The following is a 6016-nucleotide window of genomic DNA, read 5'->3' as shown; positions in this document are numbered from 1 at the left end:
CCTCATTTGTGACTGGTGTTTTGATTTTGAAGGAAAAGATATAGTTAGGGAAACTGCGTTGGAATGCACGGTGCGGTTCTGAGTTGGGGAGCCAATTAGAAGCTAAGCTGACAGTGCAAGGGTGGATAAGGATGGGACCAGGAAAGAAATGTAGTCTTTCCCCTTCCTTCCTTCCTTCCTTCCTTCCTTCCTTCCTTCCTTCCTTCCTTCCTTCCTTCCTTCCTTCCTTCCTCCCTCCCTCCCTCCCTCCCTCCCTCCCTCCCTTCCTTTCTTCCTTCCCCCTTCCCTTCCCTTCCCTTCCCTTCCCTTCCCTTCCCTTCCCTTCCCTTCCCTTCCCTTCCCTTCCCTTCCCTTCCCTTCCCTTCCCTTCCCTTCCCTTCCCTTCCCTTCCTTCTTTTTTTAAAAATATATCTTTATTGACTTCAGAGAGAGGGAGAGATAGAAACATCAGTGATGAGAGAGTCATTGATTGGCTGCCTCCTGTATGCCCCCCACTGGGGATCGAGGCCACAACCTGGGCATGTGCCGTGACCAGGAATTGAGCCTTGATCTCCTGGATCATAGGTCGATGTTCAACCGCTCAGCCTCACTGGCCGGGCTAGTCTATTTCTTTTGACAATATTCGGAATCTCATCAGCTCTCCCTAATGCTGACCTCAACTAGTTTTATCAGGAGCAAACCCCTACCAGAGTGGATCTCACTCGGAAATGTCGCTCCATCTCTAGAGATGACTGTTTTGAGTCTAGAGCTAACAGCAGTGGCGACTAGCACATCACTACCACTAGCTACCAGTCTGAGCATTTTGAGTTCTGACCCCTAATAATATCTTTTAACTCTTCACATCCCATGTGCGCTGCCCTTCTCTTTCCATTACCACAGCACCTGTAGGATCCAAAGCTTAGGATGGAGTACCTGAGCTTCCAGAACAGCTATCCTGAGTCTCCCTGCTCTTAGGCTCCTTCACATCTCCGTATGGGTTATAAACAGGTAAAAGCATCTCTCTCAGAAACCCACGATCTCAGAAGCATCAATTTTCAACTCCTGATAAATTTTGAAGGCTTCTACTAAGTGACGCCACCCCATCCCCAACTAAAACTTATCTACAGTAAGTCACCTTCTTCTCTCTCACTTGCCTTGTTTTCTTCATCCCTGTAAGACAGGCTCCTCCTCCAAAGAACAATTCCCAGGAACCGGGACATTGTGGGTAGGTAAATATCCCAAAGGACTTCACTTACCCCTTTAAACAAAAACAAAGCATTTGGGGGGGAAGGGGTATTATTTTGAGTGGAATATTTTCAAAAGCCTCCTAAAATGTAGTCATGGAAATATGTAGTCAAATTTAAAATATACCTTACATAATGAATTCAAAATAAACAAAAAGATATTTTATCTTTGGATATGCTAAAAACAAAAAAGCCTGATGAATAGGTCTCTGAACTAAATGGCCTCAGACTGCTGTACTGTTCAATTTCCAACATCCTCTTTCTGTGCTATGGGGTTATTTCTTGGTCAGGCTGCCAGCTGACATTTTTTGTAGCTGTTAGTCCATTTGCTGTGGCTACTACCATCCTTTCTGATTTCATAAAATCCCAATTAGATGGAAACTCCACTGTTGTTAATTTGCTACGGTTGGAAAGCAGGTAAGTTTGCACTGTATGTGTAGCTCACAGTGAACAGGTAAAGAGACAAGAGACACTTGTGTGGACAACATCCTTTGTAACCATACATTTGGGCCCTTTTAGCTTACTGCCTGTTCCTGACTCCACTTGAGTGGTTTTGCCATCCCTCACAGTAAATACTTCCAGAACCCCCCACACAGCCTACTAGGTACTTAACACATCTCCACAACCTTCCTCCATTCCTTTTAAGAATCTCTAAATTCATCTTTGTAATATTTCCACCTTCATTCAATCACATATTCAATCCTCTCTCCTTCCCTTGCAAAGTCTGTCTCCAAATAATTAAGCGTGTATGTTTTTAGGTCATGCTTTTATATTGGTGGCTTCCTTTTTTAAAAATTAGTTTTATAAATTACAACTTCTTTAGATGAACTGAAATGTAGCTTTCATCCCTCTTCCCTGTCCCTACCACACAAACATGTCTTTCCCTATCCTCCCAAATAGTTATGCTACAATGTTAGGTTAATCAATAATCAGTATTTCTAGGAGTACTGTATGTTGTTCACTACAGAGCCAACTAGTGAAATCAGGATTACATTTTCCTTTTTGGTGAGTTCTGTCTTTCCTGGAATTAATAACTGCCTTTCCCCCCATTTCCTTAGTTTTCTCTTTTTTTTTGCAACACATTCTCAGATCTGTCAATACCCATCAATATTATTTTCCAAATGGCCTGGTGTTGCAGAGGAAGGGAACTGAGGACCGCTGTAGTGTAAGCAGACATGTACCTAATTCGCACTGTCAGCCCTGGCCCAGTACCATGCCCACTGTCCCTAAGGCCTTAACTTTCATGGTTTCACTTTCTCAGAAAATAAACTTCCATTCTCCTGCCTAGGCTGGGGGTGCTCATCTGGCTGCTCAGGGGCTCCATTTTGTCTGTCAGCTTCCAACCAGTTCCTGGCTTCTCAATCCTGCCTCACACCTCATTTTCTCTCTACCTAGTATCTCCCAGCCTTGAGCCTTTGAGGTGGTTCTTCAGGATGAATTTTGGTTCTTTTCTTTATGCTCATTTTAATTATAACACTCCACCCACTTACCATCTTCCAAATTATTGCACCCTCTCATCCACTGATGTCTCCTCTACCATTCTCTCACGGGTTGTCCTCGTGGATTTATACTTTCTTTCTTCCTTCACTCTTATTCGAGTGGGGCTTTGAGAAAGAGACCAACTGACATATATGGTTAATCTCCTATGTTTAGAGTCTATGGTCATTTTTTAAAAAGTAGATTAAAAAAGTATCTAAGTTTATAGGGATATAGGAGATTGGCCTGTTAGTTGTTAGAGGAAAATTTAACCTAATCCAACATAAGGCATTTTCCTCTAAAGCAGAGGTCACAACTCAGATTCCTTTAGGAACCTAGAACATAGTAACACCCAAGTAAATGAAACGGGCTGTAAGACAAGGAAGGGTTGGGGACTGTGGGGAAGTGGAGACGGCCAAAACTATCTGAATGACAACAATGACTTCGGCTCCAAGTAAACATAGAAATTTGGACCTAACATTGCCAGATCTTCCAATCTTCCTAGGAAAACCAGTGATTGATCTGCACTTGAAATGCCTGATAGACAGATGTTGGCAATAAAGTTAACTACCTGCCTCTAGAATTCCAACTTGTTCCCACACTTCCTTCAGTTCACCACTGGAAACCTTCCTGGATGGACCATGCTCATCTAGAATAATCTCCTCACTCTTACTGGCTTTTTCATCTTCATCACTTGTCAATAGCTCTGTTGTATCAAGCTGTTGTTTCATCTCAAATGTTAACACCATGGCTGTGATACTTTTTTCACTGGTATTGAATGAATGAAACATTCTTTAAAATGGCACAGGCCAAAGCTCTTAGCTCACTGCACATGACCTCTTCTCTGACAGGACTTATACAACCCTTGGAACTTGTCAGTGCCCTTTGGAATGTTAGATTTATTTTTATATGCATCAATTTCCCAACTAAAAGATATGCATCTAAGGAGTTGGAGCTACATTCTGCTCTCTCTTCCTTAGTACTTTATACACAGTGGGCATTTAATAGTTTCATCTTCTCAGGCACACCAGCCAGTGAAACAAACAGGTGTTGAGATGTGTATGACATGAAAGTAAGCACTGAAAAAAGTAAGGTATTCAAAATTGCTTGATTTCAACAGATACACAGTTTAAATTAAGATAATTTCTGGTGCTCTGGTTGCCTCTTAACAAGAGCAATGTGCTTTGGGGTAGGAGGCCTTGATGGCTGGCACAATACAAAGGCAGCAAAGGCTTTGTGCATTTATGCTGAAAAAGACTTTTGTGACTTATGTCAGAGAAACCTGATCATGCAAACATGGCTCTAGGCAAACAACTGCATATGAGAAAGGGATTCTACTGCTTGAGGCAGAATGTTTTAGTGAAACAGATTAGGGCAATTTAAAAAATTCTTCATTATAGGGACCCAAAATCTTCAGTTTCATATTACAGGAATGAATGACCCAAAACCAACTGAACACAACCTGTGTTTTTGACTTACCCGTTCGACATGCTACTGTAATTTTTAAATGTGAAATTAAGGGTGAGGTTCCAAGGAAACTTCTGACATCTACAGCTACAGGTGTATTTGATGGAACTGTCACAGGGGGAGCTCGCTTTCGTTTCCTAGACATTACATTCAGCTCTGACAGACGTAAAATGGCAGGCAGGCAGAGCTACTGCAGAACTAGCTGATTCTAGAGGTGTGAATGAAGGGGTGCAACAACCAAGCACCTCCCCTACTGCATTGGGCTTTGTTGTCCACACCTAGCAAGCAGCTGGCTCACAGCAGATACTCAACAGCCATCTCCTGAAAAAGGTGTTCTCTAATACTGTCTAGTCCTAAGATGCCACTTGGTCCCTCTTCTGGGCCCAGGACAGAATTACAGTAAACCTAATGCAAATATTGTCCTTGAGGTTACCACCACAAGATAGCCCTTTAAATGGGAGGGCTGGAAAATGAAGTCCTTTAGATAGTTTGATTTTAAAATCTCCTCCATGAGGCCCAAGGCAAACCAGCCAGCTGAGCTGGGAAAATTTATACTAACCTGGATCTAAACCAAGATTTTTATTTATCCTCATGAACTTTACTATGGACAGGTGGTTAGCAAGCCCTATATAATGTCTCTTAAATCAATAAAATATCAAACTGAGATGTTAATGGCTCACAGGGCCAAACCAGAATGGAGAAAAGTACAGAAGCCATTGCTCTTGGCTTGATACGTTATGCTCAAGTGATCTCACCCATTCCTGTCACTATTTCATTCCTGACCATCAGTGATGCCTACCTCACTGCTTTAGCTCTACCCTGTCTCCAGAGCATCGGATCCATTATTTCCAAGTGTCTACGGGGGAGTTCCCCTATGGCAACAAGTCTAAAATGAATCTTATTTTCTCCTCCCTCCCCACAGCTATACCTTCTAACATTAAATTCCTGTAATACTTACAGCTAGTTTTTTACTGGTTCAATAACCATCTGAGTGCCTATCTGTGTTGTAGCAGATATTTAAAAAAAAAAATGAGACACAGCCCTGTCTGGTAGGGACAAGAGTCATGTGAACACCTAAGTGTAATCAAATAAGTGCTACGCAGGCTCGAAGGAGGGAACACCTCACTCCATCGAGCAGTCAGGATGGCATCACAGACGACAGATGGAATATTTATAATGTCTGTGTGCTCTCCTCAGCTCCTCCACTAGTAAGGGTCTTCAAGGCTAAATCCTTCTCTTCAATGCTTATTTCCTAGCCTGGCACTTAGTATGGAGCAACTAGCAAACAAAGAATCACTGACCTGGGTGCCCAGATAACAGACCAAAGTTGAATGCAGCCCATCCAGCAGGTACAAGCAGCACTCTCTACCTGCATGCTGAACTTCTCTCTCTGCACAACTGTGCTCTCAGGGAGTCTAAATGTAGGAGAATGTTTCTCTCTCTTTTTTTTAACTCTCAGGAAGACTTTCCCCACTGAAGGAACTATAGAGATTAATTCTACCAAAACTTTCCAGATTGTTAAACATGGACACTCCTGCCACATCACCACCACCACCAATATCTAACATTTGCCTGATTCCATTCTAAATACTTAATATATGAACCACACATTTAACCCTCACAACAAGCCTATGTGGTGGGCACGATCGTTATCTCCATTTTACAGAAAAGGGAAAGGACGTGTGAGAGGCTAGGTGACTTGCCCAGGGTCACAGAGCTAGTTACGTGCTGGTTAGGCTCCCAAATCTATGCTCTCTGCCACTCTGCTCACCTTCTGATCTGGGGTGGTGGTCCTATCACATCTATCTCTAGGATGTTTAAGTACCAAGTTGGTGCATCTATAAAAACAA

This window comes from Miniopterus schreibersii, assembly GCF_964146895.1.
Source record: "Miniopterus schreibersii genome assembly, chromosome: 10".
NCBI lineage: Eukaryota > Metazoa > Chordata > Mammalia > Chiroptera > Miniopteridae > Miniopterus > Miniopterus schreibersii.
Note: the sequence above shows the minus strand (reverse complement) of the source record.